We start from the raw sequence: 10,335 nt of genomic DNA on the forward strand, positions 1-10,335 counted from the left end.
TTGTAGAAAAAGCTAATAAATGATGAACCTTTAATTGACCCCAAAATCTTATTTAAAGCTCAAGAGGGGAGTTTTGGAACAGGATATTATTCCTGAACAGGATATTCTTGACGGTCTTTATGGAACAACTGCCTTTAAAGATTTCATTCTAAGCAAGGGCTACAGGATGCCAGGCTTCCTTAAGAATTGTTCACCAGGAAGGGATGGAAGGAAATATGATTCTAAGACTCCTATACACCAAGTAATAAAAATCAACTCAAATGTAGAAGATGCACAGGAAGATAAACATTTCTCTTTTTACTACTTATTTGGCAATTTCTCTCTTTCATTTTAACATCAATCAGAATGATTGATGAGTGTCCCACAGTGTTTTTACAACTTTGATTCCCCAATATCTGTCAGTTTAATACCTAATGCTTATAAACACTCCTCAGTGACTTTATGCTTAGTTCATCAATATTTTACATTTTACTAACTATGAAATCAATATTCACATATACTCTTCTCACATTTTTGTAGCATTATGAATATTATATTGTTATATTGATTATTTGTAAAAATTAAGCCATAATTAAAAGCAGAATTACTCTTAAAAACAGAAAAGATCTAGTTATATCACCTGTAATATGGGAGGAATCTTAAAATAATTGTACTAAGTAAAAGGAGACTTGTATAGCTCCACTTGTATTAAAACTGTAACAAAATAATTATGACAAGTATTTTGTTAACCAAAAATTGAAATCTTTTAAAATATATATATATATATTTTTAAGATTTTATTTATTTGAGAAAGAGAGAGAGCATAAGCAGGAGGAGCTGCAGAGAGGGAGAAACAGGCTTCCCACGGAGCAGGGAGCCCAACGAGGGGCTCGATCCCAGGACCCTGGGATCATGACCTGAGCTGAAAGCAGATGCTTAACCGACTGAGCCACCGAGGACCCCCCAGAATTGAAGTCTATAATCAAAAGAATGTTAGGTCTCTTTAACAATGAAATTATTATCTCCCTTTTTAAGATTCCATCAAGCCCCCAAAACCAGTTTGAGAACTACTTACCTAAATTACAGGTAAAACTTGAGTTAAACTATTTTATCTCCTGATTAAATTTTTTTAAAATTTCACAATATGCATAAAAATTCACCACCAAGGAGTATTTCCATATCATATAACACAGGTGCGAAATAGCAGGGATCTTCAAGTCCCTGGCAAACTAGTACGCACAGTAGATCTGTGTGAGCAAAACTACACAGCAACATAAAAAATTCTCGTATGTCTATTCAAGTGAAATTAATCTTTGCATTTCCTGAATAGCAATTTAAAATAAGAAATCAAGCAACTTCTTTGCTTTTTGAAAATAACAGCTAAAACTGTCTGGGACAGGAAAATTTGTAGCTAGAAAGATTTGTAGTGCAGATTTAGAGGGCGCTTCTGTTTCCATTAAGGAAGGAATTCATTTGTAAATGGAAGTATATGTATATATTTCATCCTAATAGGATGGGATAAATATCTGTTTATGTGCAAATTTCCTATTTCAAATAAAGTTTGTCTGTGAGCATCTCATACCGGAGAAAGTAAGTCTTTTCTATGGATTTTTGTAAGCGAAGGCCTAGAATTTCTCACCATAACCTTAGGTCCATGTCACCACTGTACGTTACTTCTGCGATGGTTTCCAAACTAGTCTCTCTTCTCCTTATTTTTCTAAAATATAACTCTAGTCTACTTCACTGCTTGTTAATTCTCCAGGTTCACCTAAATTTACTTATACACATAAACACGCCTCCCACTTACACACAGCCACTCAAACATGCTCCTGCGTTCCAGATCCAATCAATATATCCTTTCATACCTCTACTGATCTTCCCTATTGATAGGACTTCACTCAGTCCACTGTGATCCCACTTCAATGGTCTCTCCTTTAAGGCCAATTTTATGATCGCTTTTTAAAAATACCTTTTGTTTTTAGACAAGGACTCTCCTTTTCTAACTACCTTCTACTAAAGAACTCACTCTAGTATCCTAGAGAAATAAGTCACCAATGACTTCAAAATCTGGGAAATCCCTGTACTTATTTATTCAGACATCAAAGAAGCCATTATTATGCCTTCTGGCCTCAAGTTATCTGGATTCTGTGGCTGTCTCTTCAAGCCTTGGGCATCATGCTGCAGTGTTCACCCTTACACATTTGTTGTTCAGGTCCATAAAATCTACTTTCCACATTTTGGTTATGTGCCCTTGCATTTCATTGGACATGTCTCCTCATCTACAAAATGGAAACCATATCATCAAACTCAGATTTGGGTGACAATTAAGGGAGTACTTTACACAAATGTTTAATACCACAAGCATCACAGAACATTACTCAGCATACATCTATGGAAGAGTAGGAGGGAGAGAAGAAGGAAGAAAAGTACTAAAAAGGCACAGAGAAGCCAAGAAAAAAGTAGCTTTAATGGTATTTATCCTGTGCGATAGCCTTCAACTAAATCCCACTCAATCTTATTTGATTAAAATGAAAAGGTATAATTGCAAAGTAAGAGTCACTAGTAAAGCTTCCTTCCTATTGCTTATTGGTGATGGCTACTTCTAGCAAAATAAACATTCTTTGGAGAAATTATGTGGGTTTTTCCACTGCTATAATTACCTGCATTGGTATTAGTTGTCATACAGAAATAAACAGAAGCAATGTTGGACCTATTTGGATTTTAAGCACCAGTGAGACTTCAAAAAATAACCTGACCTCAAATCTGTAGTTTTTAGGAGAGGGAAATCAGGAGAGCCTAATATATATAACTGTGTTAGTATAGCCTCTTAAAGTTTTCAAAGCCCATTCGTAATCTTTATTTTTCTTTTTGAGGTTTACAACATACACAAACACAAAAGTGTTATTATCTCCACTTTATTATAACTAAGAAAAGAACTAAAAGAAAATAAATAAAATAAAAGATAACTCGAGTTATCTGAAGTGTGGGATCCAAGTCAAAATCTTCTCATTATGTGTATTATTTCCACTCTGACATGTAGCAATATCATGGACAATGAAACAATCACCTTGAAACCCTGGACTCCAACTAGGATGCAAACTAAGGTAGGGTAAAAACATATACACCAGGGTCTCTAATGAAAAACAAAACAAAACAAAACAAAACAAAACATAAAGATACACTTTCATTTTCTGGAGCCACTTGTACCTTGCTCTTCCATCTTGACTGTTAAAGCAACTAGAGCTTCGTCATTTATGTGGGAGGAACGGAGATAAAAATTCCACTCTGGAAAGATATAAAGCCACAACCCAAATGGAATTTGATTGAATGGCTGGTGATGCTCATGCCATGTTTTCCTGATCTCATCATTTAGACAGAGGTTAAGGATAATGCCCTCTTGTCGATCTATCCTTAGAGTAAATAAGGAACCTTTATTGTGTATAATAAAAAGTATGTCTTAAGAAAACTACTTTTGGATAATTTCTTCAACAGATATTTGCATCATGAAGAAGAAATTGACTGCACATTGAAGAACCGAAAGATAATGAAATAGCCCTTCCTGTTAAATATTTTATAAAATGGGAAACCTATGATTTCTTACTTATCCTTTTACTATTTACTTTTTTGCCCAAGCACACAGCACACAACTTTTTGAATCAAACTGCAAAAAGAGAAAAATTATTGTAACTTATCCTTTCAATGTTTAAAAATTTTTTTTTCTATTTGTAAAAACCCTTGTGAAAACAAGCATTTTTAATTATCAAACAATTCTAGCCAGGTTATGTTCATATTAAAGTTGTTTTAAGTAAGCATTTGCTTAGGTTAGGAAAATAGGTTATACTACACTGTAGCAAATTTTCTGTTAAAATTTCTTTTGATGATATGTATGCCCATGTAAGCCTCTACTTTAAGCCAGCCATACCCCTGAAGTTAATGGTACATTACACAAATATTACAATAACCGGTTATATTACAGTGTCACATAAGGGATAACAAAGCCTTTGGAAAATCTGGCTCTAGGAATATATAGTTTGATAAAGACAAAGGAAATTATTTTTCATCCTGAGACTTTGCATGAAAAAGTATTAAGAGCACAACTTTTGGAGTTAGGCAGAAATGAATTCATATTCCAGCACTGCCGTGTTTTAATCCTGTGGCAAGTTGTTCTGCAGAATGATAGCTCATCTCAAACTTGGAATAACAACACCTATTTCACTTGGATTTTTGAAGATTAAATGAGGTTGCGAATGCTTATAAAAGTCTTGACTATCAATTAAATTTCCCCTTTTGTCATTTGGTAATGAGGGATGTTGTGCTAAACATGAAATATCTCTTTGCTTTAAATTCCCAAAGCATAAAGAGGAAACTTAAGGAAACAGCAGACCAAGCTTGATTAATTTCTCTAATTCTAGTGTTTAGACCCGACGTACATGACCAAAGAACCACAAAAGCAAATTAGAATATTCTACCAATGTGCCTTCCCTACCCATTCAGTCATTAAATAAGACTAGACTCTATAGAAAATTTTGAGAAATGAAATTGTTCCCCAGCACCATAGAGAAGTATGCTACTTTTCTATGTAAGTTTTGAGCTCAGTAAGAACTGTGTGAAGTGTGCCTTACTGAACATCAGAAGATAAATGATATCAGAAATATGTCCCTTAATATTTAAAAACACATATTTTCAAGCATTGGCCAGAGAATTTAAAACCTTAATCATGATCTTGTGCCACTGTAACTTAAAAACTGACCACTTACTTTTTCATTTTCAAATTCTTTCTGACGGGGGTGAGTATGAAGGAAAATAAGAATACATTGTGAATATCATAAATTATACAATGTTGAGCGATCATTGAATGTCATAAAAATAATTATCCTTAATGGATAATTCCAATCTAAATATATATGAAAACACATGCACTCTGTAGCCTCAGAGAAGCACAGTTCAACCTGACTTTCAACCTTAAAATACATTCTTAGCCAGAGAAAATAAAGGCTTAGATCATTTAATACAACAAAAATAGGTGGATTTCTGTTAGCTTTCAGTAGCCGGTCTCCATATATTTGTAGCAGTTGAAGAGTTCCTTAGGATGACACGTTACCTACATCAAAGGCAGCAGTGACAGGCTTCATTTCTCAAAAAACACTTGGAGAAATAGGGCCAATTCTCGTATTATTAACAAATTTGATAAAGAAGGTCAGAATATTATCATAGGCATCTGGTGAAATGGGGTAGTTTGGGAAGGTAGCAGAGCAACTTCCTCAACACCAAAGGAAAAAATTTTAGTAGATTTATTAAATTCATATTGTGGGCTCTAGCTTGCAAATGGAGTATTGGTTTAGAAAGAGCCATTCTGAGTCCTTAATCTCCAATCTTGTGTCATGTGAGCAGTTGAATGTACATGTAGTTCTAATTATACTAATTATGCCTCATCTACCACATTCTTCCTTGAGTCCAGGGGGAAGTAAATAATATCTAAAAAGCATTCAGAGAAGACATGGAAACAATCAAAGTGTCTCTTGATGGATGAATGGATAAATAAAATGAAAAAAATATGAGATATGTAATATATATATGTTCATCATATGTACATCATGTACATCATATATGATGCATGTACATGATAGATAGACCTGCCATTTGCAATAATATGGATGGACCTTGGAGGAATTAAGATAAGTGAAATAAGTCAGAAGACAGAGAAAGACAAATACTGGATGCTCTGTTATATGTAGAATTGAAAAACACCAAACTCACAGAAACAAGAGAGTAGAATGGTAGTTGCCAGGGACTGGGAGGTTGTGGAAATGGGGAGAAGCTGGTCAAAGGGCTATTATATAAATAAAGTCTAAGGATCTAATGTACAGCATGGTGACTACAGCTAACAATACTGTATTATATATTTGAAAGTTGCTAAGAGAGTAGATCTTACATGTTCTCACCACACACAAAAAATCGTAACTACGGAAGGTAATGGATGTATTAACTAATCTTTTTGTGATAATCATCCCTTAATATATATATGCGTATCAAATCATCACACTGTACACCCTAAACTTACATAACATTATATGTCATTTTATCTCAATAAAGACAAAAAACATTTTAATTAATAAGTAAAAATCACTAGAATCTACTATATGTGGAATATTTGCAATCTTTCCTTCATTTTCTTTTTAAAAAAAGCAAATTTAGCATTATAAACTATGGAAGTTTTCATAATATAGTACAGAATATCAATACCAGCATTTAGGGTATCTGTAGTCAGTGGACTAAAATAACTTTACAAGATCTACTACTTCTTACACAATTATTATTGAGCCTGTAGGAGAAAAAAAAATCTGTAACAGAAACAGACAAATTCTAAGGTTTCTTTTTTTGCTGTTGTTAGACAAGACACATACTCTTAAAATTAAATAGCAATCAGGACAATAACATAAGAAATGTCTAAAGCCTATATGAACGTCTAAAGCCTTTATAAGTTAATTTTTGAAGTCTAGCTCCTGTTTTATAGTAATCTTTGGGATTTATTGATTCCAAAAGCTATTCATATGTTGGAAATGTACTACCTACTAACATTTCTACCGGAAAAAATATAAATGATATTTCAGTGACTACCTAGAAAATAAAAAAAAAAAAAATAATGTGAAAGGGAAGAGAAAAAGCCCTGCAAACTTAGAAAAGTCTGAAGTGAGGGGTACCTGGATGGCTTAGTCAGTTAAGCATCTGACTCTTGGTTTCAGCTCAGGTCCTGATCTCAGGGTCCTGGGCTCCACACTCAGCAGGGAGTCGGCTTCCTCTCTCTCTCCCACAGCTCATGCACTCACTCTCTCTTTAAAATAAATACACAAATCTTTCTAAAAATAGAAAAATTTAAAGTGAAAAAATTAACTTGAGTTTTTACATAATAGACTACTTTCTCAAAGTCAGCGTTTTAAATAACTACTACCACATATCGATTGAAACCAATAAGGTAAGTGTATTATTAGTGTCATTTAAAAAAATCACCTAATTTAATACTTATAATATTTGGTACAATTAGTCCTAGTTTTCTGATGAGTAAATCACTATACAAAAGTTCACACAGCTTGGAAAGGGTGGAGTCAGGCTTTCAAATGAGGGCTATTTGACAAAAAACCCCAAGCCTTTCATCACCTCCTAAGAAGGGAATAAAGAATGCTTATTGTATTCATTCTGCATCTATGTATCTTAAATGAAGTAGCAGTACATTGAGAATATAGATCATGAATTATCTCAATTCCCAAGTCTCCTATCATATCATAAAGCTATTATTTATAACTTTTTACCAATTATCAGAATATTATTAAACCTAAAATTAATGTAAAAGGAGGACTTCAATTTACAGATACAGAAGGTCACACAATGCGGGGGTGTGGTTACATCTCAAATTTGCGTATTGACTTTTACTTTTTCAGTGTAACAGTCTATAAAAAAACAGAATGCTGTTTAAAAGATTTTAGTTATAGGCTGTTTTCCAGAAGCAAATGTCTTGGGAATATGTCTCATTTAACTGTCTTTAGCATAATGCATCCCCTATGGCTCATTTTCCTGGTTAATGATCAACATGAGCAATATGTCTTTTTAATGTGAATATGAAACTTGTGTTCTGCAAGATGATGGTGGCAGAAGATAGCAACAAGCTTTTCATTTATTTTTTTTTATTATTTTTTTTTTTTAGCAAAGCCATCTTACCAATAATTTACAAAATTTATTATTTAGAATGAGCACCTTATTTATTTACTCCTGGGTAAGAAAAGGAAAAAAATTAATAAAGCTCATAAAATTCCATTATCTAATCAACTGTATTCAATAATGCACTATAATGCACCAAAGATTTACATATAAAGGGGCTTGCAAACAGTTAACCATATGAGTTAAATCAATTAAAATAAATACAGTTGCAACCCCAAAATTGACTACACTGAAATATTTCTAATGTTTCTGAGAATATTCTGCCCACCCTGTTGGGGGAAGAAAAGCCACCACAATGAACAAATGCCATTTTTCTAGAATTTAGCTACAAAACAAACAGTATCCCATATAGCTCACCTTCTTCCAAAGGCAGTCAATCAATATGTATGTTGACTAGTTCTACTCTTACAAAGCTATTTCTATGGCCCACTGTTGATCTGATTATAATAAATCTTATACAAGAAAAATCTTACACATGGGGCGCCTGGGTGGCTCAGTCGTTAAGTGTCTGTCTTCGGCTCAGGGCGTGATCCCGGCAATCTGGGATCGAGCCCCACGTCAGGTTCCTCTGTTGGAAGCCTCCTTCTCCCTCTCCCACTCCCCCTGCTTGTGTTCCCTCTCTCGCTGGCTGTCTCTTTGTCAAATAAATAAATAAAATCTTTAAAAAAAAAATCTTACACACTGCTTCTTTTAGACCCTGTCAACAGTTACTCTCCATAAAGACAGATCTTGACGGAATACTGCCCTCTTAGTAGTGTTAAGGAGGAAAGCTGAAATAAACTTAGTAAAGCCTTTCAGTAGTCCTTGAATTACCCTCATTTATATCATTACCTCATCTAGAAAAATGCAACCAAACTTCCAAACTCTCATCAAAGCAAAAATGTAAAAAATTAGTTCTGAAATCCTGCAAGAGGAAATGGAATGGGGCATGGAGGAATAAACGATATTCCCTTACTCTCATACTCAGAAATAGCTCTTAATGTATATATTTAATACAAAGATATTAGAAATTTCTAGCAATATACCACATTAATTTTTTTAAATCTCACTGTAAAAATATATTTCCAATGTCATATATTCTAAAGTGGTATTTTTTCATTTCTTAGACTTCCCTGTGCCTTAATTTGTTTGTTGATTTATAAACATTTGTAGTAAAGTAATTGTGAAAAATTCTCTGTATAAAACAGCTTCTTAGAGTTTCTAATGCCCCTGAGTTTATTAAATGCTATTTAAAATAATGGATTTAGGACGCTTGGGTGGCTCTGTAGGTTAAGCATCTGCCTTTGGCTCAGCTTATGATCCCAGGGTCCTGGGATCAAGCCTTGCATCAGGCTCCTTGCTCAGTGAGGAGCCTACTTCTCCCTCTGCCTGCTGCTCCCCCTGCTTGTGTGCTCAATCTTTCTCTGACAAATAAATAAAATCTTTAAAATAAAATACTGGATTCAAGAAATAAGTGTGACATTTGTGAAACACAGAGTTTCCTAAAGTTGTCTGACCTCGGAACATTTTTTTTCAAGCAATATGTACTAAACTTTCACAGATCAAGTGGAACATCCTTGAGAAAAAATTCACATAAGAGAGTTTCATCTGTATTTACAATTTCATTTAAGCAAGTGATATAACTTAATATTTTGAAATCAATATATTACATTTATATGTTATAAATAAAAAATTAAAATACTGTTTCTGGAATTTAAATCTTCAGTACATGAACTAAATAATGCAATGGATCAGGCAAAAGGGAAATAAAATCTAGGACATATTTTTAAATGTTGAGCAAAAGGTTAAGTGATTATATGAGAGATAATTAAGAAATGTGGTGATTAAGTCCAACACAATACTAACAGATGTCTTAAAATCAGAGTACATAAACAATCCTCAAAGACACATTAACAAACATCCCTGAGTTGAAAAAAGATCTAAGTTTACAAAATGAAATAGGTCTATGGAATAAAGTACTGAATTAAAAAGATAAAAAAAATAACCTCTACTGAAATAAATGCTGATGTAATTTCAGAATCTCAAAAATAAGCCTTTTCAAAAAGATTTCAGAACAGAAAACAACTTACCTACTAAGGAATAAGAAGATGTGCATCATATTGCATGGTGCACTGGGTGTTTATACGCAACTAATGAATCATCGAAATTTACATCGGAAACCAGGGATGTACTCTATGGTGACTAACATAATATAATAAAAAAACATGAAAAAAAAAAAGAATCAGATGTGCATCAAACTCTTTACCAGAAATGCTGGGTACTACGTGTTAATAAAATAATGCTTGATAAAATCTATCTTGTCCTGACTATTCATATCCACTCAGATGATCAATTCTATGAAATAAGACAAATAAGCAAATGCTAAGAAAGTTTTCCCATCATGCAATCATATTTTAAAAATTCTATAAGAAGTGCTTTAACAAAATTACTTTTTAAATGAAGGAATGATGAGAATTTTAAACACTGGTGGTACAAAATGATCTATAAGAAGGAAAGAAACTTTCAAAGAAAAATAAATACATTAGACCCTGAAAATTAAGACTTTTTTTTTTTTAAAGCAGTAGGCAATTAATGTCACGGAGTTATATTTCTCACTCTATAGATCCAATTGCAGACCTTAATTTTGTCATGAATGATATCAGT

The sequence above is a fragment of the Ursus arctos genome, chromosome X (assembly GCF_023065955.2).
Source record: "Ursus arctos isolate Adak ecotype North America chromosome X, UrsArc2.0, whole genome shotgun sequence".
Classification (NCBI taxonomy): Eukaryota; Metazoa; Chordata; class Mammalia; order Carnivora; family Ursidae; genus Ursus; species Ursus arctos.